This window comes from Neophocaena asiaeorientalis, unplaced genomic scaffold (assembly GCF_003031525.2).
Source record: "Neophocaena asiaeorientalis asiaeorientalis breed wild unplaced genomic scaffold, Neophocaena_asiaeorientalis_V1.1 scaffold239, whole genome shotgun sequence".
Lineage (NCBI taxonomy): Eukaryota > Metazoa > Chordata > Mammalia > Artiodactyla > Phocoenidae > Neophocaena > Neophocaena asiaeorientalis.
The window spans coordinates 396,406-410,466 of record NW_020175103.1 but is presented as its reverse complement, the minus strand read 5'-3'; the positions used below and the strand labels follow the sequence as shown (position 1 = coordinate 410,466).

At 40.3% G+C, this 14,061-nt stretch overlaps 4 non-coding genes across 4 annotated transcripts; all 4 read left to right on the top strand.

Moving 5' to 3' along the window:
* The first annotated feature begins 3,241 nt into the window (after positions 1–3,241).
* TRNAA-AGC (transfer RNA alanine (anticodon AGC)) lies at positions 3,242–3,313 on the top strand. The gene has a single exon. It is a non-coding gene; the product is annotated as a tRNA-Ala (tRNA).
* Positions 3,314–8,733: 5,420 nt separating this feature from the next.
* Positions 8,734–8,806, top strand: TRNAF-GAA (transfer RNA phenylalanine (anticodon GAA)). The gene has a single exon. It is a non-coding gene; the product is annotated as a tRNA-Phe (tRNA).
* Positions 8,807–9,297: 491 nt separating this feature from the next.
* Positions 9,298–9,409, top strand: LOC112412610 (U6 spliceosomal RNA). Its single transcript, XR_003005838.1, has one exon. It is a non-coding gene; the product is annotated as a U6 spliceosomal RNA (small nuclear RNA).
* Positions 9,410–13,987: 4,578 nt separating this feature from the next.
* On the top strand, positions 13,988–14,061 carry TRNAT-AGU (transfer RNA threonine (anticodon AGU)). The gene has a single exon. It is a non-coding gene; the product is annotated as a tRNA-Thr (tRNA).

Genomic DNA, 14,061 nt, shown 5'->3' with positions numbered 1-14,061 from the left:
TAAAAACATGGGCCACATTTTTGTTCTCTCAACTTTTCTCCCACCATATTCTAGAAGGCAGAGAAGCTGATATCAGTTCCTGGTGTGCTCTGGAAAAAAAGTTGCTCCTCCCAGAGCTTCCTGCCTATTCAAACAATGGAGCCATGACAGAAATCAAGAGAAAATTGCCCTATTTTCAAGATTTTGTGGTTTCTTGTGTCTTCTAGCTCGCCAGTCTTTTAGGCAACATTGATGATCACAAAATGGCTCTAGATTATCCTATGAATGAACTCACAATGAATGTATGGAGTCTCACTCTAGCCAAAATACATGAGATTTTAGAACTTTAATTCAACAAGTGTCTGAGTAATCTGTTTGAACCACTGGCCTCTCAATTCAAACTGAAGTTCTGGAAGTCCTCAAGTTCTTTGACAGACACCATAACCATTCTTACCACCCTCAGAGAAAAAGTTGGGGATCCTTTGATGCTGGCCACCTCCTCACTCACACCCAGTAAACCAGTCAATAATCTTGTCTAGGAAGAAGTTGTTCAAATTTCTAAATTATCAATGATTTGTAAAATAAAAATCTTACCGGCATTTTCCAGTTTACAGGCCATATCTTTTCCTCCCTAGTTACTTTCTACATTTCTCTAAATTTGTAACCTTAAAAGCAATACTGAAGTTTCTTTTTTAATGTTGTAAGGAACCTTCCTTAAATCAACAATATCCCTACAGTACAACAGAATAAACCACTGCAAGTCAATAGATGTTACTCTGGTTTCTAGCTCTTCGTATTCCTGTTGAGCCAAGAGCTCCATGTCAGGAGGGTAAATGCATGGACAAGATTCTCCAGAACAAAGCTGGGTTGTACAAGTCTTGGCTCATATCTAAGTAAGGGAAACAAAGAAATAAACAAGAAACTACCAGGCTCTAAAACAAGACCTAAATCCTGAACCATCAAATTGAAAGTTTATTTTTCCATCAAATTATCCAGGATTAAAGACATTTTGTTATGAAAACCTCTGCAATTCAAAGAATTTAGGTTTCTGCCTAACCTATGTTTTTTATCCTTTCTTTTGCTTTATAAGCCCAATGTGCTAACAAATAGTCACTCCAGACAAATCTTAGGTACAGAAGCTCAAAAGTGTCAGCAGATTCCATTTCTAAAACAAAAGGGTCTCCTCACAGCTACAATGGGGTCGAGAAAATGTGGTTTCTTACTGCTCTCTTTAGAGCCACAAATACCAGTGACTATTTGTCAAAACCAAAAACTCAACTGCACGCATGCCCTCCTATGTACTGTTTGTCTTGTTTTGAAAGAAAGAGCAGTGAGAGATTCTGCAAACCTTGACATGCTTAGAAAAAACAAGCCAAGTCTTACATGGAACAAACACTTTCAGGCTACTTCACTTAGGTTAAAGGGAACTTGTTTCTTGTTTACCTAAAGGAAGAGTCAAAGAGAATGCACCCACCAAAATCCTATGCCAACACGAAGTGTTCTTCACTTTCCCTCCTCCACACTTGGGTCAGATATTGTAAATTCATTCCCATCTCCCCATCAAGGTCTAAACTTCCAGAGGTAGCACACACAGTACTATGGTTTAAATCACTATGCGTTACCTTTTACGTCTTTCTGGCAGCATTTTGGCACAATGAGGAAGGAAGTTGTAAAAAGGAGGAATATTTAAAACTTTTTTTGGAGATAATTTCAAACATAAAATACAGTTGCAAAAACTATCTTATATATCCAGATTCATCTATTGTAACATTTTGCCACATTCATTGGTTCTCTTTCTCTCTCTCTTGCTCTCTTTCTCCACACATAGATTTTTTCCTAAACCATTTGACAGTGTTGGCAAACATATCCTTTTACCCCAACATACTTCATTGTATTCTTTCAGGGCACTCCCTTATGTAAACACAGTAAAATTGTCAAATGTAGAGAATTTAATATTGATACAAAACTATACCCCTCATACACAAATTTTGCTAATTGTCCCGATACTAGCCTTTGCTCCATTTTTTTTTTTTTCCCAAATCCAGGACCTCTCCAGGGTGACACATTTCATTTATGTTAAAGTATTTTTAGTCTCCTTTAATTTGGGACCATTTCTCAACTTTTCTTTGTCTTTCATGATATTTTCGTTCATTGACATTTTTAAAGAGCATGTTACAGTTGGTTTGTATAATGTGTTTCAATTTCGGTTTGACTGCCTGATTAGATTCAGATGATGATGAATTTTGGTCAGAATACAATAGGAGTGTTGCTGTGTCCTTCTCAGTTTATCTCATCAGAGGTACATGATGTCAGTGTCCCCATTATGATGAAGGTAATCTGATAATTTGGGGTAAGGTTTTCTCTGCTGAGTTTTTTAATGGTCAAGTTACCATTTTCATAAGAAATATGTGAGGATAAATACACTTTGATAAATACATCTTTCTTTAACAAACTGTCACCCATAGCTTGGGCACTGATTGATGAATTTTGCCTGAATCAATCATCACAGGACAGTGGAAAATGATGATGCTGTCATTTCTTCCACACAATAATTGGCATACTACGTAGGGTAAACTTTCTTTTCCTTCCTTCCTTCCTTCCTTTCTTTCTCTCTCATTTCCTTTTTTCTTTCTTTCTCTTTCCCTTTCTTATCAGTATGAACTCAAGTATTCTTATTTTATCCATCCAGACTATATTCTTTTTGTTTATTACTCATTTTAATGCTCAGTGTTTCCAAGATTTGACTCATAAATACTGTGCTCAATTATCTTTGAGTACGTTCTTACATACTAGCTCAGAAAGATATTCTAGGCTCATCTTGTACTTTTCCTGTCCCAGCCCTCTGGTGACAACAAGTTCTTCCAGGAGCTTTGGTTCCTTCTAGTGGAAATCTGTATTAAGAAATTAAGATATGGGACTAGCTGCTCTCATTGTTCTTTGAGTGTCATTGATTCTAGGCTCTTCCGGGAGACAGGGTCAGGAAAGGGCTCTTCTTTGCCTTCCTCTATTCAAGTTTTGTGTAGCCGGGTCTTGGGGGTAGGTTGACAAGCGTGAATCAGTCCTAGGAACGGTGACTTTCTGCCTAGCATGAAGTTGCTTTTCTCCTCATGTCACCGCGAAAGAGAATGAAAGAAAGGAGTTTCAGGAATAATGGTGTTGTACATAAAGGATTTTTGTGCTAACAATTTCAAGTTCGCAAAAAAAAGCAATGCAGATAGATATTGCCATTAAATTTTCTTCAGCCAAGCTAGTGAAAGTGTAAGGGGGTGTAGCTCAGTGGTAGAGTGTGTGCTTAGCATGCACAAGGCCCCAGGTTCGACCCCTGGCACCTCCAGCTGGAATATCTTACATCTTGTTCAGCGTTTCTTTGGTCCTTGGCTTTCTTCTTATTCCCTGGTTTTCTTACATGTTGAAACTTCTTCATCACTCATAATTCATGCTGATTTGCTCAAACTTATTTGTCCACCTTTAAAAGCCATCCACTCTAGTCACTGAGCAGTCACTCCTATGTTGGCTAAAGTCCGTACTACACAAAAACTAACAACTGGGGAAAATTAGAGTTCTGAGAGCAGGAAAATCACTTTGACCATGGTCCCACCTCACCTTTCATCAAACTAGCATCAGGAATCAGTTCAACGGGTTTTTTCCTGGATTTGGAGAAAGTTTAAAATTAAGAGGCTAGAAAATCTGAAGTCAACCTGCTCTAGTACTTTGGGGAACAAAGTACCGTCTCTGGCATGAAGAGCACAGGATTCTCCAGTAGTAAGACGTAGGACAGACTGGCTGCATAATTTGCTGGCCACAAGGCTCTCTGAAATGCACTGGTCACAGACACATGAGGCTGGCCATGATGACAGCTATAGGAGAGAACGCTCCAGCCAAAGAAGCAAGCCACTCTCTTGAGTCCTTGCCCTCTCTTAAAAGCTTGAGAGTGGATGTTCACCAGTGCCAGGTTTGAGCTGAGAAGGCAGGAGATACTCATTCACCACACAGACTTGCTGTCCTGTCCTGTCTTGTTTGGATCCCAAAGGAAAGAAGTAAAAAGAGTACGGGAAAACTTCTTTTCTCCTTCTACTTGTCCTGAACTCTCACTCTGGGCATGCTTGGGAGAGCACCACCTCTTGAAAAGGCTGCTAAAGGAGATACACTGCTGGAGTCCTAAGCACTTTTGGAAACATCAAAGAACACAGATTTAGGATACTGGTCTCCAGAGATTTGGGATAGTTGCTTGGTACTTGTGGGACGATTCCACCTTTTCCTATAAGCGATCCTATTAATAACAATGATTTTGATGAATCAACATGAATTTGATTATACAATCCAGTTTATGAAGTAAAAAAGTTTTTGTGTCTCACCTAAACCAGGGGAAAATGTAGAGGGAGACCTGACTGCAAAGCAAGAGGTTTGAGAGAAAGAGAAAGGCTATTCTTGGTCACAGAAGAGGTGAATGGTTTGATTTGTGTTAGTTTACTGTTTGTTGAAAACAATTGGCCACTTTCAAGAAGCCAAGTCACATAAAGTGATTGGCCATTGTAAAAGTTTCATTTCAGCAGTTTGGGAACATTGCATCTCTCTTACCTGATAAATTTGGCTGACTAGACGCGCAAAATCTCCAGTAGTTCTCTGAAATTAACCTACATGCACTCTAGGGGGCGCACTCCACCCAAGGTAAATGTCTCGTAAAAGAAGCGCCCCACCAAGCTACTCCGTGCCATTGTGAAGTCGAGGTCTCCACGGAAGACACTCCTTCCACTCTCTCAGAGAGACTTTGAGACCCACTACGTCTGCCCATCCCTTGTATCTGGTGATTCAGCCAAACATGTTCTAGGATCATGTTCTTGAAATCTACAGTATAATTGAATTGTATTAAAGACATTTTTCCTTCCGGTAGAGGAGTCAGTTGCAGCTTACAGAGCCTCCCTGGAGCGTCCTCACTCAGATACGCAAACCTTCCTAACGTACCTTCCTCTGGCGCTCTATCTTCCCCTGTTCCTGTCATTCCCCCATCGTCATTTCCTTCCCCTTCACTGCAGAATTTAGTCTCTGGCTCAGGCTTCTCAACCTTAATTGCCCTCAGTATCATCAATGATTTCAGCGTTTTAGCTGTTGTTCTGTTTTGAATACACACACACATAATCATGAGGGTGCCAGCAAAATAAGCTGGTTTCCCAGATTTTAAATATATCCCCTTTTCTTATAAAGAAAATTTCGCTTTTGTTTTGTTTTTTCCAACCTTGGAATCCAAATGGAACTATCATAATCAACTCTGCTTTGTTAACTGATCTATTCTGGTTGTGATTTAATTTACAGATTTAAATATGAAAATCTAACGTTTACGTGGAAAAGTCTAGGAATGTTGGAGGGTAAGAAATTTCAACACACTACTTAGCAACACATTTTAGCTGCTCCGCGGCATGTGGGATCTTCGCGGACGGGGGCACGAACCCGTACCCACTGCATGGGCAGGCAGACTCTCAACCACTGCGCCACCAGGGAAGCCCAGCAACACATTTTTCATTCATTCCTACTTTGAGATTTTCTTTGTGTGTCTGTGCATTGGGGGAAGGGGTGCGTATTGTTACGGTCAGTCACAAGACACTGTGAAATGACCCATAAAGGAAGAACTTCTCTACTGCGTGTGTGTCAATGTGCTATGTATGGTGTATATGTATGAGACTCTATTTGACATTAGGCGATCTTTATTTCACTGCTTTATTAACCTGGTGACATGAGGAAAATACCTGAACATCACTGGACATTTTAATAACTACCCAAGCCTTCTCATTTTCCTTACTGACAAAATACCCTTGCAACTGGCATACCATCACTGGTAGAGTTTTGCCTTGTCTGGAATGTCCATATGTTAAGGGCTCCAGAAAGAACAATATTAAGCATTCTTGAATGAAGGATTAGTTCACCACTGAGATTAGAATACTGAAAACTGAAAGGAGAAGAAAAGTAAGGTCATAAAGATTCAGGTATGACAATCCAATTTCTTCTTAATGTCGAAACTTCTTTCTTGATATTCCTTGACCTCAATACTGAATCACTTTATTTTTATTTTATTTTGCCATGTATTCATGCAACAGGTTCAAGCTAGTATCTTTGATGCAACCTTTCATAATGCCTTGGCAGTCACACTTTTTTAAATTAAGTGCCATTTTATAAAAATCCCTTGGATCACTAATGAAATTATGAAAAATATTAAACATCTACTCCTATTGACCTTTTAATTCAATCTTCCTTTCACAGAACTCTTTTTATTTTGAATTTATTTCATTTTGTGATGTTAATGTTACTTATGTTTTAAGTATGTTGGTAGTTTAGTCATTTTGCAGTGGTTTCAATCTGCTCTATTTTAGTGTACAGAAATCTATGTTACTGAGCTACATATGACTTCCATTTTTGTCACCGTGGCCACTATTTTCATAATCCCATTGGACAGGACAGTGATGGCTAAGGAGAAGCTTCCAAACATCAAGAGAACGGGTCATCTTGTCCAACTGCCTATTAAGATCCCCCTCTAGGAGGTTGCTCTTTGGAGAGCATCTACATTGAAAATAATCCTTAGATTATTTAGTAATCTATCCTTCTGCCCATTTAGTAAAATCTATCCCTCTGTTTCTTTCCCAGACCTTTCTGTCATGACTTTTCAGCAATTTTCCCTCCAAGTACTAATCATCCAGCCAAACTATTAGAAACGTGTCATGAATTAGTGTGGATCCCTATGCTCTATCTGTCCTTCCAAGTAAAATGAACAATCACGTGCCCTGCGTGAAGTCACGCCCACTGGGGGGATTTACCTTCACCACTGGCCTTCAGGTGCTATGGTAGCTGCTTACATATGTGTGGCGCCAGCATAGGGTGCAGAATTACTGATAAACCAGTCCTGTTTTGTTTTGGTTTTTTTCTTCCTCAGTTACAGGGAACTCACTATGAGGCTATGAATGAGGGTTGAAGAGATAAAGTACCAAGTGTAGGAGCCATGGGAATATAAGCCACTTTTCCATGCAAATGACTCATGTGTGTCGGCCCTGCTCATATATTCTGTTTATACTTAATAATGAAATGATGCTGTGCATGCACAACTTTATGGCTAGATGGGTTAGAGAACAAGTAGGTCATGACTGGAAGCTCAAGTCTCATAGTGACTCATGCCCAAGCATTTATTCTCTCTCGTAACATAGACCAAAAACGATATTTTAACAAGAGAATAAAAATTTGAGGAGGATGTCATAGTTTTGCACCAAATCCCAAAGGTTTGTCCTGTGATTCACTAATAGAAGAATGCCAAAAACTCCAAATACCATCTCTGTCTTACATAGACATTTGAGTACTCTGCTGGGTCATACAGGTAAAGTGATAATGTAGCTTTCATACAGCCTGGACCTACTGCAGAACTTTCTCTTGTTCTGGGCTTTAAATAAAACTGGTAGCTTTCCAGGCTACTTGTTAAGACCATCACATTATTAGGTCTGGAAGACTCTATATTGCCTCCAAAATTCAAAGAGGTCCTCTAGGCTTACCTTTCTCACAAGTTTTAAAATTTGTTCAACTAAGTCTTTTTCTGTTCCCTTCATAATTTTACCACCACCGGCTGAAACATATTGTGGCAGGTTGTCATGAATTGCTCTTTGTTCAACTTCTCACAAAATAGTCTCACCTGGAGTTTTTCCATGTAGACTATTCATGTAGGTTATTTCTTCAGTCACTTCAAACTGACATTGACTCCTTGAATAAACTACTGAATAACGTCAGTAACATCTGTTAGACTGACTCATCAAGAGTCAAAGAAAATGATGGCAGATCATTTGCTTATTTTTTAAAATCAACTCGATGTTGCTCCTGATGTCCTCAAGGCTCAGTCAGCGGGGTCTTAGATTTCTTTTCTCTAGACTTTAAAAAAAATTTTTGGCATCACCCTGTGGCTTGTAGGGTCTCAGTTCCCTGACCAGGTGTTGAACCCCGGACTACAACAGTGAAAACCTGGATTCCTAACCATTAGGCCACCAGGGAACTCCCTGGATGTATTTCTTTGGCTACTACAAGTAAACACTCTGTAATTACTTCTCCATGATAAATGGTTTCCTTGCATGACTTACAGAGGAGCCAATTATAGAATGACTTGGTTGCAACCTCATCTTCATTAAAAACATTTTTGTGTGTGTGAAGAAATTCTGTTGCAATGAGATATGCCATTTTAAAATTTCTAATTTTTGTGACAGTTGCTGTCCTGCCAGTTGGAGTACTGTGACGAGTGTTTATGAACCTGTATATACACTGGTAGTGAACCTGTATATTGCATTCTGGTAATGAACCTGTATATTGCATTCTTTTAGCAAATTTATAGCGTTATTGATTCCATACCTCAGCATTTTTGGAGATTGTGAGAGAGGAAGGATCAAAAAGAAGAGATAAATAAGGGATCCAAAAAAATATTGCCTTTAAGTTCCCTTACTTTCTGAACAGTGTCCTGGGTCAAGTGACAGGACACAGGGGAGCAGAAAGGCTTTCCATTGAATCCCTCATTATCACCTCTCTTTAAAATCTGCCTTATACCTGTCCATCCCGCGCTGCCAGGAATTGGATCCAACTGGCATACATGGAAGACAATATATTCCAAGTCTTCCTGGGTGGGCAAATATATTGGCCAACTAGATAACCATACTTAAGAAACCTAAAACCTTTCAAAGACCAAAGTTGAAAATAATCTAAATATTAAAAAGAAAAGTCAAGAAATCATTTCTCCAAGTAGCCGAAGTAGCTCAGTTGGGAGAGCGTTAGACTGAAGATCTAAAGGTCCCTGGTTCAATCCCGGGTTTCGGCAAGCTTAGCATTTTAGTGAATACGAAATGATGCCTCACGATACACCATACTCCTTTAGTATGTTAAAGCCTAACTGCACAATAAACACAATGCTGTGGCCATAGTTCAGCCATGCAGGAGCTCGCAGTTGAGGTCCACGTTTATTGTTTTTAAATGATGTGTAAGGACTGCTACTTTTAAAAATAATAACAAAATATTATGTGTGCGACACTGAAAAACGAGGAACGATCACTGAGTCACTGTGATGTGTACTGCGCACAGCAGCAGTGGGAAGGGAAAAAGCTACCACGTACCATCTCTGTCACAAGTACTTCCTGTTGTAGCCCGACAGCAGACATAGATGATGTCTATGTCTCATTCATAAATGAATGAGGTTGCTGTGTTCGAATAAAACTTTATATATGGACACCGAAATTTGAATTTCATATAAACTTCACGTGTCACGAAATACTATTCTTCGTTTTATTTTTCAACCTTTTAAAATAAAAAACGGTGCTCACAAACTTCGGCAGCACATATACTAAAATTGGAAAGATACAGAGAAGGTGAGCATGACCCATTGCACAAGGGTGACACGCAAATTCGTGAAACGTTCCAAAATCATTCTTAGCTCGCAGGCAATAGTTTACCAGCCACTAGGGTAAAGGATATCATTGCAAATACTCAGAACTTTAAGAGCAGGCAAGATTTCTGTTGCTTTCTGCCAGTTAAAAATAACGAGTCATATCCCGGCCGCCCCGCCTTCCCCAATAACTACAGAACAAGCGCGAACATTGCAATACTAAACTGCTAGGGATTCGAACGTTGTTTCCCCAGCTAAAAATTTGAAAGCTTAACTAGCGAACTACCCAAACTTATAGATCTAGGTACTGCACATATAAACAACTAATTCATTTGGTAGATCTTGTCCTAGTGGAAATCTCCTCTGCATTCTCTTCATTGCAGAGAAAACTCCATTTGAAAAAACTCTATAATAGCTAGCTCTCAGGAATACTTTGTTTTCCTCCTCCTTTCTTTTTGTCTCCTGTGTCTTTAAGAACCAGAGCTGTAGCATCCACTAGAAAATGTCACTGCCTGAAACGGAGGTGTTTCATTTCGCCACAAGTATTGTGAATTCATCCTTTGTCTCTAACTTCCCCACATGCAGTTAAATTGTCAAGGAAGCATGCTACTCTTCCTCACACCCCTCTGCATTATGTTTTTCATTTTTATTGCCGGCTGTGTAAGCAGAGGGGAAGAAAGTTGAAGGAGTGAGCATTTGAAGATACAAGGGTAGGTTCCATAATGGGCTTCTCTCTTTGGGTGGATGGAACTGCTACTCAGGCAGTCCCTTGACAAGCAGACCTCAGAGCCAGCTAACTTTGGGAAGACCAAGTGTCTTTTCATCTGGGCTGCAGTGGCCCTTCTCTTGATGTAGCCACAAGACCAGATTCAGAGTAGGAGCTTCACAAAATAAAGGAATTGAACAGACTAAACTCTTCTGCCAACTATTAGATCCTCGAAGACATCCAGAAAAGGAAGGTAATTAGTCAAAAACTTTTTCTCAGCAGCCACATGTCTGGGTGGATGTAGCTGAGTTGTGGCGAGATTACGGAGCATGGAAGAAGTCCTAGGTTTAATCTTCCCTATCTCCATGCTCGCATTTCACAGCTGCATTTTCCTGACCATGTCAGAACCTCTTCTCTTTTTCTCTTTTTTTGGTTTTTTCTTACTTTTGCTTTTGCATTTCTCTACTCATCTTTTCCTGCTCACATTCAAGGGAGACTACTTATCTAATTTAGTTGGTTGCTTTAAGCCCTCAAGCATTTCTACCCCAAGGGCTTTGGAGTCCATTACCAAACCTGATTGTGTCAGATCAAGGAAGGCTGCATGGAGTGGGATAACAAAGGAAGATACTGTTCACCCAGGGCAGTAAACATACCAAAGGCACATTCACAAGCCAGTAAATGATTCATTTGCAAAAATAATTGAGGATGGGAGGGGGGAGGGGGGAGGGGGGAAGAATGGGAAGAGAAAAATATAAGAGGACCATGCACAACTTCCTACCCCTATTTTCTCAGCTGTGCCTTTCTTGAGAGACAGGAGCAGAAAGCCTGCCCACTAATTTTCTTCCACTCCCTCCTTATCTTCCAGGCTCCACTGAGGGCAACTCAGTGCAGTCACCAGACAATGAAGTCTACAGATCTCAGTTCTATCTTGCATGGGTAGACGTTGCACAATAAATCCACTTCTCATAAGAATGCTGTTGTTATCCAAACCTCAATTCATTAAAATGAGTATTTGAGTCAGTGAGTGTAGAGTTTTCTAGTGTGACTGAAATAGCTAGATTGAGAGATCCTTTAGCATGAGAGTATTCATATCTGTTCCCATAGTATGGTGGCGATGGTCATGTTTAGTCAATAATTCTTTCCCAATTCGCATGTAGAAGCTTCCTGACCACAGACACCCTCCTCCATCCTTGAAGTGAATTGTCTAGGGGGCTGAAATGGGGGGGATCGAAGTTCTATGCTTTGTCATCATATATAAATATATTAAGGAAACCCTGCCAGGTACATGTCAGAAAATCACACAGAAAACACTGGAGAAGCCAGCAGCTACAGTTGAAAGGCTTTGGGGGAAAAATGGTCATCATCAGCTGCATAGACAAAAGTGATACCATCTCAGAGATTTCAGCTATTTAATTTTATTCTTTCCAATTTCTGTGCCAATCTATCCTGTCAGTCATTGCATTCTCAGAGGGAAAGGAATGTGAGGGCTTTGTTCTCTCTACTACTCTTACTCTGCTGCCCCGTATCTGTTCTTAAAAATTGCCCTCCTTCAAACGAAAATGAAGAGTAGGTGCATTTCTGAAGTTTTGTTCCGATGCTATTTGGAACAAAACTCACAAGGTGAAGTGTGTAGTAAGAACTGAGAACAATCTCAGAATGTGACAGTGCATGAGCGACAGCTGGAACTTCTGATTCAGCATAGGTGGGGCTCCATTCCAGGCTGCCCAATGGGGTTGAGTTCATGCATTCATGTCGTGGCATTAAACTGTTAAAAACTAACCTTTCTGTTACAAAATTTTAAGACAACAAATCAGCTAGCTTTTTTTATCATTGATAATTCTTTGGCCAGATAAGGAAGATGCCAACAGAATGAACTGTAACACCCTACTGACAATATTAGAATCTGGTATCTGGGTAACAGACACAAAATAAAAGGAGTTTTATGGAACTATTAACAAGCTTTGAAGACTGGTGGTTACTTTCCAAGGAAGTCAGCATTAAACTTTTGGAATCAAAGCTCATTATTTCATTTTCTTTTTATCATGTGCAAATAATCATCATTTTCCCCCCTGCCCAAAATTTTATAATTCTCTCTTTTTTAAAACTGTCTCATTACTATTGTTTCTAAGCCAAGCCTGATTATTTTAAAAAGTTACTATGGTAAATCCCTCAACCTCTGTTGCCTACCTTTCTCCAAGAACCCAGGAATCATTCTGCCCACCCCTCTCCCTCCCTAACCACTACTTCCAGATGAAGTTTGTCACCAGATTGTCTTACTTCCACTCACTTAACTTTCTAGACCAATGGTGGTTCTCCAACCTGGCTGGCCATCTGTAAAATATGAAGAAGATTTTAAATTATAAAGATTCCTGCCTTATTTTCAATTCATTTAGGAGTTGTGTGGTGGGCCCAGGAATCCATACTTTCATCAAGTTCTCAAGCCATTCCCCAGGTCTGGGTACTACTGACATTCGTCTACAACATTTATATACCTTTTTCTCTCTACCTTGGAAGGTTGCTTGTGGTTGACTTTGCTATTTATCATAACATTAATATATTAAAATTTTTATTTAATATATTAAGTGTACATTAAGAAATATTGATATATTTTCATATATATTTCCAGTGACATCCCCAGAGCCAGCTGAGTTTCTGTCTTGTTAATGGGCAGAGAGGGGACCTGACTTGTGGTACAGAGGAACTGGCGAGTTAGTTACGTTATTTCTGTCCTCAGGAAGATAGGACCTCACACCGGTAAGAGAGGTCGGAATGAAACTTCAAAGTAAGACAGAAGATGAAATGATTTAGGATTACCTTAAAATTTAAAAAAAGAATCTTAAATTCGTATCTGGGTTGACTGACAGGTCAAAATTTGGCTAAAGGCAATAGCGTCTACTTTGAGCTTTACTGGTTTTAAGGTTTGGGGAATTGTTCAGTTGCATGAAGGGTGTGACAAAAAGTTAATTTGCTTTTCATTTTCAGGTCATGTCCCCAAGCTATGTATCATCCCCCTCCTGTTGTCTTCTTTTGGTAGAAGACTGCTTAACACAGTCGCAGTGTTTGATGGGACGGTCTATTCTGAAGTTTTCAGAACCAGGTCTTTAGGATCCCGTCGCAGGGTTCCCGATCACCTGCTGGGCCAAGAGATTTGCGAGCAGGGACTGTCTTGCCTTGTCTCGTCTTCATTTAGCTCCTGGCGGTTTTGTGTCCTCTCTCCAACTGGACCTTTATTTCCTGAGGCAACTTTATTTTCCTCTTCGAAGTTTCTGCCCAGCTTTGTCAGCCGCGGTTCTGCCAGACAGGAGCAGTGGAGGGGCAGGGATACCGGTGTAAAGATGTGGGAAAGGCCTGGTAGCGCAGGACCTTTTCCAGAGAAGGAGAAACCAACCCAGATGCCCGCGGCGAAGCGTGGGGACTCTCAGACGCCAGCACAGAGAGGTTGAAGTAACCCTGACCACAGGTGGATGAGGTAGATTTTGAGGGCTTTATGGTTTCGCTAGTTTCGTCTCCTGGAGAAAATGGTTCACTCGGAATATTGATTTCCTTGCAGTTTACCAAAGTCAGTGTCCCAGTGCTTTCTGAGGAAATCTACGCATAGTCTCTGCCTTTCTATCTTGCTTGAACTTTTCTGCCTGAGTTTCCCTGAGGCAGTATCGAGGCTCCACGCCAAATACAGTGAGGTCATGCAGAGCGAAAGGAAAAAAGACAGATGAATAACGCTAGGGTCAAAGCTGTTATTCATTGGTTGGGTGGCTCTGACCCCAGTCAAAAGCCAAGAGTATGAAAGTCCACGAAAAGATGTCTTATTATTAAAAAGAGATGAATATATAGTTCCCGTCTCAGGTCCTATTCTGAAATACATCAATACAAATGCATTCTCTGGCAGAAGAAAACCCTAACAAACTTACAGCGTGGGCTCCGTGGCTTAGTTGGTTAAAGCGCCTGTCTAGTAAACAGGAGATCCTGGGTTCGAATCCCAGCGGGGCCT